This window comes from Larus michahellis, chromosome 1, assembly GCF_964199755.1.
Source record: "Larus michahellis chromosome 1, bLarMic1.1, whole genome shotgun sequence".
NCBI classification, from domain to species: Eukaryota; Metazoa; Chordata; class Aves; order Charadriiformes; family Laridae; genus Larus; species Larus michahellis.
Window position 1 is genome coordinate 154,809,268 of NC_133896.1, and position 15,033 is coordinate 154,824,300.

Below are 15,033 nucleotides of genomic sequence, written 5' to 3' on the forward strand. Positions count from 1 at the left end.
TGTAACAAGCCCAGCAGTTTGCATTACTCAGTGTAAATATGCAGCATATGCTTAAAGAATGTGAGGTCCTTACATAGAAGAATGCTCTTCCTCAGATGAAAAAACAAATGAAATGACCTTATGATGATCTTGCTTACTAAAAACTTTTTTACTTTTCATAGTTCTTACATATTCAGTATTTTAAGTAAAAACTGTAATGCCAAAGCATGACATCGTTTTCTCTAATTATTTTAAAAGGTGAAGAAAGGCATTTGAGCCCATGACTGAAAAATAATAGTGTAAAAATGCACAATGATTTAGATTTTCAAAATTGATTAGCAGTTTAGGACTGTGACAGCAATTTATGTGGTGTTTCCAGTTTACTAGAAGCTAAAATTGATTAGCATTTTTTGAAAAGTACCATGCTAATCAAGGTAAATTACGTCATGAAATGACTTGATTACTAGACAATTTGCCCTTTCAGAGACTCTTTAAATAAAACTAGTTTGGGAAACATTTTCTGTCAGCAGATCTGCTAAAACTATTACTTGCACTGTGAGAAGGTGGTAATTTTTGTCTTTCGTGCTTTTCCCTTTGTATTTTCTCATATATTTTCAGTAAATAACAATCCTAGTCCATATTGCTCTACTGGATTATTTTTTTTTTCCTTGCTTGTGCTTTTCACTTCAATATTTAATTATATTAATTCTGATAAATAATTCTATGTGCTATCACCCTGCCTGCTACCTCTGTACGGTACAGCAGAATAATGCTTGGACAATCTGGAAATCTAAGTCTGCCGCCCCAATTATAAATAGTTCCAGCAGGACAGATAGTCTAACAAATCGATCTTCAGACTCTCTTCCAAGTGTGTATTTTATGTTCTAGAGATATGTACATAGTTTTAATGGGAAAGACTCCTGAATATTATTAATATTATAAGGGTGAAATTCAGATACACATAAAAAATGCATTAAGTCAAACTAAATGGATTTTTAAATTATTCCACAAGAGGTGGTGGAGACAAAATCAAATCATCTTCATTGTCTGTGAGAGTGCTTCAACTCTGTTAGTGGTGAGTGAGGTCTACCTTCAGCACCGGCCCTGTGGCCCCTTCGCCAGCTTTTTCTCCCAAGCAGCCCCTCTTCCTCCGGTGAGGGGATCATCACAGGTCACAGTACCTGTGATGGGGGGACACATCACATGACCTGTGGGGGCACATCCTCACAGTACCCTCTGGGGACATGCAGCTGCACAGATTAAGGTACCATCTCTCATGTATGCACACATGCACACACACTGGAGATGCTGAGCTGAAGTTTGCCTTGTCTTTTGCTTAGTTCTTCACCTCCTGGGGAAAAAAAATCTGCATAAATAAATGTATATAATGGAGAATTGCACGAATTGCCAGGCCAGAGCTCTTTACATGACAACACAAATCCTTGTCTGCAGCCTCTGGCACCTCCAAGAACAGAAACCACAGTCCCTGCCAAACCCCTCCTAGCGATGCTGGCACCAGTGCTTCGTGCTATTTAAGCCAGATGCTTCTTATTTAAGAAAGCGACTGGAAACATATAACACTAAGAAACTAAAGTTATCTGTGTTCACATCTGGCCAATATGTATGGAGCTCAAGGCTGGTTTACTTTAGGAGTGGGCTGAAATTCCTGATTTTCTGTGGGAGATAGTATAGTGAACTTAGGGGAGTATAGATAAATTAGGGGAGGAGATATGGCTGTGGGGTTTTTCATCAAGTGAAACATTTTTAGGATGATGTGATACTAGAGTGAAAGTCTCCTGCTGGAAGGGAGGAAGGAGAATACACAGGCAGAAGGAAGGAAAATACATATGCAGAAGAAATGAATTTAAACCCTGAAGTATTTCTGTATTTCCATTTCCCCCTTTGTATAGATCAGATATGCGTTTGCACAATGGTTCAGATATCATTAAACATATGTAGATCTATGCAAATATGCAGACACCTGGCTTTTGTTCTGATGATATTGCCAATAATGCAGAGAGCTTGGTTAGAAAAGTTAGAAACTAATAACAGTAGCTCTGTGTATCCAAGATTCCTACATTTCTGCTTTCCTTTCCTCTCCCCTCTTCTTTGTGAAAGGCTGCCTTGCCTGTCTTTTTTCAGACCACTTCCATTTCCAGTAAGGAGCCGTCTTGTGTGAGAATCCTGCCTCTTCTTTCACATCCCCTCCACCCTCCACAATATTCAATGGTGTTGATCTGTTTCGGGCAAGATATGTGATTTTTTTATACCTTTTCAATCCTTTTTTTTTTTTTTTCCAGACTGTCCCTCTTTCCCTTGGAAAGCATAAAAAAATATGCAGTCTTTTTAGAAAAAACAACAACCAACAAGACCTTGAGAATTACAGTGCAGGAAAGTAAAAAATACTTGCCGAGTGATAACTAAGCATGGGCAGCCACGCTGTGTGGCAGAGATTGCAAGCTGAATGTTTTGCTTATGCTCATATTGATTGTAGTTATCTTTCCACTTTTTCATACGAGCCTCATAAATTATACACCCTTGCAAACTGTGCCAGCTGGCATTTAAAATTTGCCTCTTTACCACTGGAAGAAAAGGAACAATTAATGAAGCGGTGACAACTGGTGCTTCCTCCCTTCCTGGGGAGACAGGAGACAGGGACAAAACCCATCCAATGGGGATGACATATTCGGTTCCTAATGCCGCCATGTCACATGCCTGTGTGATTTGTTTGGGTTTAGATCCAAAAGCAGGGCAACATGTTTTAATATCCCATTTCAAAATGTTTTTTAAAAAAAAGGAGGAAAAAGGAGATGGTGAGGAAGCCATCCCCCAGTCCAGTTCCCCTGGGTGACAAATGCATCCAGGGGCTTTTGCTGTTCTCTGGTTTTGGTTGCAGCCGCAGTCCAAAGCCACATGGTCTGCACTGCCATAAATACACTGCTTCAAATGGCAGAACTGATTTGCTCTCTCCCTTGGAAAGAGAACAAAGCAAGTCAGTTTTTGAACCCAATAATGACAATAAACAGCAGTAGTTGTTCAAAAATAGCCCAGATCGGGAACTAAATAAGGACGGCACTGTGCATACTGTTAACCATTATCCATGCTATTCCTACTAGCTTTTACTTATCACATAAGCTCCTTCGTTAGTATTAACAGTACCACAGCTTGTCAAAAAGTAGTCATATGAGCCAAGCCTTGAAGGACAAGACACTCGTGCTTCCTAAATTTCCACTATAGAGACAATAAGAAATATGACTGTCCTCAAACACACATGGCAAAACCAAACATCAGCTGCTAACTTGAATGTCACATTTTCAAGCTGGGCTTGTTTGGATGCATTTGCATGGCATGACACAGTGCTATGTAAAGGTATCCAGGCTAGTCGTGTACCCTGGGAGCAGCATGGTGCTGCTCAGCAGGTCTCTGGACAGGTGAACGTACCCTCCTAATGCAGCTCTCTTACTTCCAGCAACTCAATATTGCACCCGATGGGTAAATCCAAAAGCCATACTTAGAATTTAGTAGTTTTATATACGCAATGCCTATATAGATGCCTTTCAGAAGTCTGTGTTTGGTTTCCTGTTTTTGAAAACCTTACCCACAGTAGTCCTTTTGCACTAAAAATCTAATACCGGTCAAACTGTCTTATTTAAATATGCTAAAGCAAATTTACTCCTGTAAATATGCAACACATCATGCAGCCTAATGTTTTCAAACTGATTACTTCCTATTTAAAAGGGGTGACACCCTACTGTAAAAAACATGAAGAAACTGCAATAAACTAAAGTGAGAGTGAAATGTTGTCTACATTCTTCTTCTTGGAGCTGCCTCACACTTTTGCTTGCTGCATCTCATCCTTCTGTGATTATTCAGAGCTTGTACCTTCCCAGCAAAGAAAACATTAGCCCTTAAACTGTAAATTTCACAAAAGCACCATTAATGGTGACATCTTCTGAATGACCTCTTGCCACCAATGGGATGAATGTTTTTTCACATGGTGTGTACATTATTTTTTACAATGTCTAAACAAGGCAGCACCAGTTGACAAACTTGTTCCTGTTAATTGCCAAATCCTCACTTTCAGGGCTGCATAAATCTTCTGAATAAAAGATCACAGCTGATACTGTCAGGTCAAGAATCCCACAGCATGTTTTTGGTGCCAAGTCAAACACAAATTCCTCAGGGCTCACACTGGTAACACCTTCTTATATTTATTTTTTTGTTCTGGATCTGTGGAATAACAACTTCGAATTCATTCTGGTGTGTTGGTGTTTGCTGTATGCGCAGGGCTGCCAATTTCTGAACCATTTGGCTTGAGAAATTGTGCTGTGAGCAAAGTCCCTCTTCTTGCTTCTGGTCCTGCCTCACTGCCACCTCAACTCCCAGGCTCTGCACACCGAAATATCACCAGGGACACCACAAGAACAATTGTTTATGTTTGATTGCTCATTCTTTGTTAAACAGCAGTAGCTCTAACCTGGTCATACCGCTTTTTTTGTACATCTGGTTTTATGCTTTCCACAAAGGTTCTGTTTCCTCTAGTTCAGAATTACTCCTGGTTGCCTGGCCTAAAGCACCGTATACCTTGGGTTCAGTTGTAGCCTGGTTGTTCTGGGCTGGTATGGAGAGCCAAATCACCTCTGTCCTCCATGTTTTTACCCCCAGGACCTCGGGTACAAACATTATGTGTGTCTTAGGAGTTCTGTTAATCTTGCTGGTAACGTCTTGCTTGCTGCAGCTCTGGAGGCACGTCTGCCACCTAAGCTAATGCCATAGCACTCATCTTATGCTTAATGGAAACCCCAGCCTGTGAAAAGTGACGCCTTGTTTCAACCACATTGCCAAGCCCTGTGGGATGAGGTGGGAGACAGAGAGGACGGTCGCCACCTGATCTGCTCTACAGATCTGCTCTACAGGTGGTCTTGGCGCCATGGAGGTGCCAGCTGCTGCTGCTGTTGCTGCAAAAGGGAGCCTGCATATGGAGTGAGACGACATCACCACCCACAGGGAGCTCATCACCCTTCAGTCCCTTCTTAAGGCAATAAGAAAAATGGAAAAACCTGAATCAAGGCAAAGAGGTGTAGTTTGATGCTGCCTTCAGCATTCCTCTGGCTCAGATGGATGGCTCACCATGGCACAGAACTGAGGTCTTCTGCCCTACGGCAGCTTGTGTTAGCATCATTCCTAGCTGGGCCAGTTCTCTCCCACTGCAAAGCCACCTGACCCTCAGTGAGACGCTGCCCCTGGCTCTTAGTGCGGGTGCGCTGTCACTCACACCCAGCCTTCCCAGATTCTGGCTTCAGCAGTCTCTGAGGGCCTTATGTGTTTAAAGCAGTACCAGGAACTTGGCAAGACATTAGACTGACGGTTCAGCTGCACAAAGCTGATCTCACCTTGCCGTGTGCCAGTCTGCCAAATGAACAAATGGTGCCAAAAGTACCTCATATTACTTGGCTGTAACACTGATTTTATTTATTTTTTTTTTAATGCTCAAGCTTATCCCCTTGATCCTTTGAATTATAAAGCAATCGTGGGGCTCTACTGAACTGCACCCACCATCGAGCCATTAATGGTCTCCTTCCAGGCACCCTCCACAGTAGTCTGTCTAGAGAAAAAGCCCCCCACCAAGATCTGTTTTCAAGTAACAGGTATTCCCAGCTTCCAACAAGGTCTATCAGGATGCTCCAGTGAACCTGGCTGGGCTCCTGCTGCCACAGAAATCTGCCAAGGGAAAAATGGGCCTGAAGAAGCTGCTGCTCCTGTTTACTCTTCTTTCATTTTGGACAGGGGAGGAACAATGTTTGTGTGCACTTCTCTTTATCTCTGTGAAGCATCTGTTCCCATAGATGATCTTGGCTAAGGATTTTTTGCAGTTGCTTTCCAAAGCCTAACAAATTAGATAGATAGACTTTGGTCCTTTCCCTCTGATAAATGTGATATGAACATGGCTCAACCGCCTTTGCTAGATTTGTCCCCAAAGTGTGTAAATATCTTTCTGAAGACCATTGTTTTAAAATCTTTTTTCCATTTTTTTTTTCAGTTCATCATTTCATTTCAGAATTGATCAAATCGTGTTGGTTGCAGGCTTATCACAGGAAGTTTTTTTCTCACCTGTACCTCTTGGCAGATCTAACGCCTGTTTGGTTGCTTGGACAGATTGGCCTCCATTGAGTAGTGGATAGAGAGTGTCTGGGGATAGCCCCAATACACTAGTTAATGAAAGGGAACACATAGATTTGAACTATTAGAAGTAACTGTTATGCAAGCAGCTGGGCATTATCTGTACTCTACAATGTTGGCACTACAGAAAAAGGTAGCATGGTTTTTCTCTTAAATACCCTTAAAAAATCCCCCCCTTTTATTTTTTTCCCTGAGAGTAGAAGGTTCTGATTTGCTTGCCCATAGGTTGCTTCCAGTCTGATCTCTCATACTATCATCACTGATGTGTTCATATGATGGTATCATAGCTGGAGCGAGGTCAGTGGACAAAGCTTGTGAGTGTCATGTACCAATGTGCCACTCTGGTTTTAAATGGATCCTGCATTAAATACAGAGGGATTGTTTGTTGTGGGAAAGAAAGTAAAAGAATCATTCTGTCATTGAAAATAAATTGAAGTTTCCCATACATTGCGCTAGCCCAGGGTCACTTTCTGTCATGTGCTCATTTTTTTCCAGTTGGACAATCTTCACCCTTCTTTGTTCATTCTAAGATGAAACTTCTCCTCCAGCCTTCTTCAACCAACCAAGCAGCAACCCAAAGTTTCGCTGAAAATCCAGATGGAAGACTACAGAATCTACATATCTTAAATGAGATGGATGAGTAATGCAGCTTACTTGTCTAAATCACTCAGAAATCCAAATTACATGCCACATGTTACTCCTTAAGCTAGTCAAGAGCATTTTTCGTTTTGGTTTTTTTTTTTAATTAATTCATGCTAAATGCCTTTAATAATTGCAGAGCTGAGGAGAAAGAGCACTGCTGTACACAGTGTTTTGATTTCATCTGACCCTTGCATTATGAGATCAGATCTTAAGACACATTATCTGGAAATGTGAAGGTCCTTAATTTTTTCCTATGAGTGCCGCTGGTTTAAGGAGTCTTCTCAAGGCTGGCAGTTCATGCAATCTATAAGCAGTAGCTGGTCACTCTGGTATGCTCTCAGTTACTGTTTGTTAAAAATGAAAAATGAGAGCTGTACTGACATACAGGTGTTGCGTGTTTCTGAGAGAACAGCTTTGGAACACAGCTGTAGAGTGGGTACTTCCAGACATAGCAATATGTGTGTGTATATATATATATATATATATATATATATATATATACACGTGTTTATGCTGATACTTTGCCGAACCAAAATCACAACACTGAATATCTGAAGATCAGATTAAATCCAGATTTAAACCAGGCAGGCTTAGCCAACTCTAATAAATAACATACTCATCACAGAGATGTAGAGTTGCTTGCTTAGAAGTCCACGTATAGCTGGGTGGATTAGTTGTATATTAGGAGAAGTAAGCCTTCTGCCTCACAATAGCTGTGTTCATGCAAACTCAGATGCGTATGTCTGCACCCGTGACCACAAGTGAAATGCATGTGACTTGCGCTTGAGGAGAGAGTGGAATCTGTTAGCTAAAGCGGACACTGTCTTTATAGGTATTGTCCTTTCCTGGAAGCGTTCCAAAAATTGAACAGATGGCAAAAGCCTGATGAATTTTCAGATATTTTATCTGGAGCACAGTGCAAGTGACTCACTGCCATGATGCATGTTCTCCCCTCCTTCCACTAGCCTGTTCCCAACCCTGCTCCCATCCAGAGATCTCACTGCTAGCCAAAGAAAATATCAGTTTTGTTTTAATATAGTCCCGATCCTAAGCCAAGAGAATCAAATCTTAGTGAGGAAGAACACGCATGTGCCCTTATTCTTTGCTTTTTAGCTTGCTTTTATTACAAGCCACTTCTGGGGGGAGGCCAAGCTAAAAAACATGGCAGTTAACTGAATAACAGAGGTGCTGAGCTCTGACCTCAGACACACCTGGCAGCAGATCTTGAGCTAGAAAAATATGCTCAGAGAATTAAACAGGATCTGTGGTGAAAGTAAGGCAGCACCTCACATCTGTATTGCTCTCTGTAGCGCATTGTGAAGCATAATCCAATGGTGCTTCCCAACAAGCAAAGCAGAATGAGTGCTTGCCTGCTTTGTACACCATTCTCATGAAGAAATCACTTTTTCATTTTTAAATATTACATTGCACCTATTTACAATTTCTAAAGCCATGTACTGCAATTTGCTGGCACAAATAACTGATCCTATAAACTTCAGCAATGTCAGGTAATGTCTGTGGGGAGTTCAATCGATAAATAAGCCCTCTCTCCTCTGCTGCTGAGCGATTTCACCACAAAATGACTTTGTTTAATGCTGTGAAAGGGGCCAACCATACTGTGTCACTTGAGAGAAAAAAAAACTTGGAATGTGAAAGCATGGGGAACGGAGAACCACGCATTATAATTATTTCCCTGGAGTTCCATCAGTGGGTTTGTGGATAACCGCAGAGGTAAGAACGGCTACCTCCCAGCTTCTAATCAGAGACACTGAACAGGGACTTTTGGACTCTGCAGCAGGAACCAACCTGGCACCAGTGGTGCCCCGAAAAGAAGATTGGAGCTGCAATCTCAACACATGGGGCTGGAAGATTTCTCAACTGTGTGAAAGAGACATGGCTGTCTTTTTCTGTGCCAGAGTCAGGGTGCTTGCTCTGACTCTAGGGAATTGATTAAATCTCTAGAAAGAAGACAGCAGCTTGGAGAAAAAGCTGTTGGGAGTTTTCCTCCTCTGTGCTGAGTCTTGGCTTGAGCCACCTTGTTGACCTCTGGTTGAATGCAGCTAAAGGACAGCAGGGGTTTATGACATGGGCGGATCTGGCTTTAGGTGAAGGCATTTTGCAACAATTCAGTTTGAACACAATGAAAGAGATGTCTTTGCATCAAACTATTTGAGTTTTCTTTTTAAGACTGTTATCAGGCTTTTAGTTGGCCTACAGAGCTGGTCAGCTTTATTCTGTCTTTCTCAAGTGGAACAGCAAAACAATAATTATCCATAAAATCTTTTGTTGTTTTTTGGACCAATATTTTGACTCTTCTCCCTGTTTTGTGCTGGGCTGCTGTAACTTGTATCCTCCTCCTCTGATCCCAGTGGAGCAATGAGACAGACAAGGACCTAAAACAGCTGTTCTGTACAGGCTCCCTGCCCCTTGAAACAGTCCTTGTCTACTCTGTTTCTGTTCTGTCCCTACAACCAGGTTTAACCCCCCCAAAGTGAATTAAATTAATCAAGGATCAATTCACTAAATGCTTTTACTTCAGTTGAGAGATGTTCGTTGCTCTTTAAAGGGGGCAGAGAATTTTGTTAAAATTCAGATTTTGTTAAAATATATTTTAATATAAAATATACTAAACAGACGAAGATAAGAGCAGGCAGTTCTCCAAAACCTACTCCTGTTTCACACAGCCTGTTCCAGCCAAATGCACCAAGTTAGGCTTGGGACACAGATTCATCAGTAAGATGGGCTGTTGTTTTGATTGTTTTGTGCTGAATTTTATTGAAGGTGCCAGCTGTCAGTGATATGAGTGGGTTTCTGGTCAGAAAGAAAATGCTGCAAGAATATACCTTGTTAGGGCACCTATCAGCTCCCCATGGATTCACCTCATCTAGTCAACTGTCAGAAACAAACACTTACTGTAGTCAGCTCTGTGGAGCAGATATAACTGTCAAAGAAATTGGTGTTTCTCAGTATCATTGATATAATTGCCACCTGCCTTCCCAGACACCAATTCCAGAAATGGTATGCTAAGTTTCTTCTTCAAACACTTGGGTGAGGAGATTTTATTATTATTTAAGAGGGTCAAAGCAGTAGATGGGGAAACTGGAGCCCTCTGGGACCACAGGACCGGTCCTGGACAGGGTTTGAAGCCCGCAGGTGCTTCTAGGCTCAGTACTCTGGAGGGAAATGTTGCCGGCATCATTGGCACCATCCAGTTGGCTGAGGCTGATACTAAGAATATCAGCTAGGGAAAATATGTGGGGAAAATTCTTTTACAGGAGCACCTACAGGCTGCAGCCAAGAACTGTGTAGGTGCTGACTGTGTAGGTATTATGCATATAATAAGGCACAGTATTATTCTTCAGTATGCAGTATAAGCACAGAAGACAGATGAAGGGTGTATACATGGAGGGGGAGGCAGAAGTATTATCTCTCTTTTGCAGATGAGGAACCATACAATCTTAAGGTCTGAACGGCAGCAACTGAACATCAGGGTCAGATTCCCATAAAAGGAATTGTTTACCAATGTTTTTCATTTGCAAGTAGCATCTTTTAAGATATTCAGGAAGAGAAAGGAATAGTGTTGCATCTGAATGAAAATCCTTAGGTGTTATGGCAATGCATTAAAACATATCACATCTGAGTGTTTGTCAAGTACAATATGCAAGTGGCTAATGCTGCAGTCAAATGCATTTTCCCAAGGAATCAGCTGCTTTCTTATTGCATTTATCAAATATATGTCCATGGAATGATATTTTCTGAGACATGAATCAACACAACATATGTTATAGTGCTTCAGCTTTGTTTTCATAATGAAAAGAAACTGCCTTAATAGCATCTGTTGCAGTGCTAGGAACATATCCTGCCACAGTTTCTCAGTGAAAAAACTCCAATTTCAAGTCAAAGAACTTGGATCCAGGTTTAAAGGAATGGGCAGGCTAGTTGTGATCATGCCTGCTATTACCTAGTTATCTGTTCTGCTTTCCTTTCTTTTCTTTAATTATTTATCAGAGTTAACACAAAAACACAGTAAAGGAAACACTTGGACTCAGTGTATCATTTCTGGATGCAGACATTCTTCTTTAAGCCAGCAAGGAATTTTGAGTATAAAGTCCTATTGAAGTAATTTTTTATTTTTTTTTTCATTTTTGGTTGTCTCTCCTGTATGCTGCAGTTGTCTTCTAAACTGTACATTGTAGATTATCTTCCTTTGAGAGTAAAATGAAAATTTGCTGTACTGGGACTTGGTAAACTGCCTTTAATCTAATTTATATTATGGGGCACCAATTACTGGGGAATTCATATGCTACTAAATGTCAGTTCCACTCTTGTCCTATCAATGACAAAAACAATTTGTAAGTCATTCTAATCACAAGAATGCCACGCTGAAAAATCTCCTTATTGTTCCTTCACAATTCCCCTGATAACTGCAAGAGTATGGTTTTTCAAGGTCTTTCCACTCTTACCACTGCCCTGCAGTAGAACGAGGTAGCAGATGTTTGGATTTTGAGTCCTTTCTCCAGGGGCAGTAACAAAAGGATAATAGCAGAAGTTTTGAATAGGTTTCTCTCCTTTTGACCCTGCTAAGGTGCAAGGAGTTACAGAAAAAGGAGCAGTTAGGACCAGGAGATTGCATTAGGTTTTTATCCACTCCAAATACTCTAGCTGTGGTTAATATTTCATATTTCCATGCAGCATGACAGACACAAAGGTGTGCAATGCGTGGAGATGCGATACCTGTTCCAAAGAGCTTCAATCTAAATCAGACCCACAGGGATTTCATAGGAAAAGGGGGAAAGAAGGAATATGTCTGAGGAAAACAGGGAGGGCTTTTAGGGCAATAAACCATGAATTACACCAGTCTCTGCTTCCTTGATTCGTTTTGCAATTCTTATAAGCAGAATTGTAGTCAAGTTATGCAAACAAAAGCTACCCCCGACGCAGGGAATGCCCTTTGAAAATCCCTGTTTATTCAGTAGATGAGGATATATAGACGCTTATGCCTTAGTGAAGGGTATTGAAATGCCTGGATTGATACATTTTGCTATATATAAAAACAGAGAGGGGAAATAGAAAACTTTGACATATAAAAGGATGATAAACTGGAAACATAATTTTAAAGAACTCTGCCAGTGCTTGAGTGTCTGGCATTTTCTGCTTCATGAATTGTAATCTTTGATGGGGGGCAGGGAGGCGAGCTCATTTCAAGTCAGAGAAGCAACAGAGAGAATTTCTGATGAAAACCCAGGTTAGCTTGAAGGTACATTTAGATCTCTGTGGCTCATGCCGGCAAGGTCTGAAAACTTTTTGTTTCAGCAACAACTTAGGACAGTGCTTGGTCATCCTCCAGAAATAACTCTGCTGGGGCTGGTAGGGTGGATGGAGTAAGCCACTGCCTGGAGACACATGCTGACTGCATACTAACACGGCTGGATCAGCCCAAACATAGACAACATCTCCTGCCCACCACTTACTAGGGTACCTACTACATGGATGGGTGGGTACATGATCACAAGTAGGGCAGTCTTCTCTGTCAGATGCAGGTAGTCCCTTCTGTAGGAGGAGAGAAATGGTTCCTGCCTCATCCCATTCCCGTGAAAAGGGAGGGGAGGCAGATCCCTTGTGCCACAGGTGAGGCTCTGCAGAGCATACATTGGCCATGGTAAACACAGATTTTTCCTGTCAGCCAAGATACTTTCTTAGTTGCTTTTTTTTGTGTGTGTGTTGTCTTGCATCATCCTCACAGAGCACAACACTTCCAGTAGGCAGAAGGGTCGTGGCATCTGGCCCTGGGTGAACAGCCCCCAGCATTTTCCTAGCATCCTGATCTGGGATTAGGTTGTTTTGAGAACATCCTGCCATGCTGAGAGCAAACAGATGACAGCAGAGTCCTCTTAGTAAACTGAGTGTGGTCAAGGCTGAATTTGACACAAGGATGTCACACAGAGCTGAATAGAGCTACCTGTTCCTGTTCCCCTTTGCACTGGAATTCTTCTCGCTGAGGTGTTTCCGCTCTTTCATACATCCATGGAGATGATGAAAGAAAATTAAACTTAGAAAAGGCAGTGCACAGTTTTATTCAAGAGTATTCCAGGAACAAGCTTATGTAGCTGATGGGTGGAAATGCGAAAAAAAAAAAAAGATCATTATTCTTGATATTGCACCCCAGTATTATATTTAATGGACTAAGTATCCCAGGTAATGATGCAGTTTTGACAAAATTTTAATTTATTGATGAAGTAATGTTGCCTCCGAAAACCTGAAACATGAGGCATATTCCTACTTGTAATCTCCACTGCAAGAAGTTATACAAACTCACTTATCAATCCCCTAGCCATCTGCACCCCTTAGCATGATTCCCCTATCAATATAACATAAAATGACTGAGTTTCATGAAGCAATACCTATTCTGTGCTTGGCTGCAACTCTGAGCTCCGATTTAATATTAGCTTATAAAAGTTGTCCCTTAATAAACAATGAAGGCTTCTGAAAGGGGGAAAAAAAATGTCACTCTGGTCCTTTTGACCTGTAGAAGAGATGTAAATTTACTCACACTAACTGGAAAGCAACCACTGTAGACCTAAAACATAATCCTTTGAGCTATTATGTTTGCTCAGTGGCAAAGAAAACGGTGTCTAGGGACAGTAAGCAGCAGTTTCAAATCACGAGTGTATGCTTTCTAAATATAAGGAGCAGCTTTCCTCCTCATAGTTATAAATACGGCTGTGTCACCTATATGATCCAATGGACAGCTGCAGCCAACAAAGGTCTGGACTGGACTGACAGTAACAGATGGGCCAGTGGTCCCATGTCCTGCTAGTCAGCAGACGGCTCTTCTAGATTGGGTTTATCCATCAGGGGAGTAGGTGTGGGTTCAGTTAAGAGGCAGTCACTCTTTTAATGCTCTGTGTTGCTAGACAATAACCTCCAGCCTGTCCCTGGAGTAACTCGTCCACAGTTTTCAAATCAAAAGGCAGCCAGCTCCAGGTTACTGGGACTCTCACATAACCGCATCATTCCAGCCTCTCGTTTCAAATGCCATTGCTCAGCTGGGGCAAGGAGAGTTGTCACTTGACCTCTCCAATGGCCTCTATCACTTTCTGTTGAGCCCAATGAGCTTGATTCTTAGGAACAAGGTAAAGAAGAAGAGTGCCTGTCTGGGAGTGTTTTTTGCTACATGAACTGAAAGGAGCTACCTGGAGAGTGGCACTTGTCAGGCAGATGACTAATAAAACATGTGATACAAGCACATTTAACAAGAACAAACATTGGCTTCTTGAGCAGTAAATGTGCATCTCCTAGCTTTTTGGACTTTTCCTGAGCAGGTTAAATCTATACAATCAACACCAGAAACACGGACAAGAACATATATACAAACAAAATGCACACGTATCTCCTCAATAGCTTCAGCTCTCGTCCCTCTCCTGATAAAAGTTCTACATTTCAAAAGCCATCAATCAGCAGGAAGACATAGTTTCTCCTTTCTGAACCTATTGACACATTCAACACAATAAAGGGGGAAATGAAAACAAGAGGAAAATGATAGAGGGAAACAAAACAAAACCAAACCACTCTTCTGGCAGTTCTGAAAAGCATTTAGCAATCTCGTCTCCCGTAGAAAAATTCTGCTCTGTTTCAAGCAGTCCTGAACGGACTTAGCATTGCTCTTGAGCACACAAAACATTCCTCACAATTGCTTTCGCATCCCAGCAATCCACAGAAGATCTTACACATTTATTACAGCAAAATCTTTGAAATCTAATAGATCTTAAGCTGCACACAGGCTCTGAGTGCCCCCACGGCTCCCTGCCACCCCCCTCCTGCCTTTTGCTGAGTTAATCCGCAGCTCTGCCGGCTAAGGGGACTTACCAAGGGCTTTTCGATGGGAGAATGCAGTTAGGCGCTCTCACACACTGGAATAGCGGCTACCCAGTAATGAAGCAGGAACTGAGAAGTCTCACTCTTTCAATAGCTATTCAGGTAGTGCTGCCAGCTTTCCCTAGCGCTCTGCATACACACACATTGGGGGGGGGGGACAGACGACAGAGCGGGGGAGAGAGAGGGAGAGACGCAATAAACTCCGACTATAATTAAGAGAGCTCCTTTCTACAAATCACAGCAGCAAGAGATCCCTTTAGCAGCCTTTTTAGCATGATCTCTTCAAAAAGGAGTCCCTTACAAGAAACACTGCATCCTTCCTACTCTCTCTTTTTTTTTTTTCTCTTGTAAGAAAAA

General features: G+C 41.7%; 1 protein-coding gene across 1 annotated transcript in view; it reads right to left on the reverse strand.

Moving 5' to 3' along the window:
- ST6GAL2 (ST6 beta-galactoside alpha-2,6-sialyltransferase 2) overlaps positions 1 to 14,815 on the reverse strand; it is a 185,470-nt gene extending 170,655 nt beyond the window's left edge. Inside the window, exon 1 of the mRNA XM_074560372.1 lies at positions 14,668 to 14,815. The gene's annotated coding sequence lies outside the window, so the exon portion shown is untranslated. The remainder of the gene's footprint in view (positions 1 to 14,667) is intronic.
- Between the last annotated feature and the right edge of the window lie 218 nt (positions 14,816 to 15,033).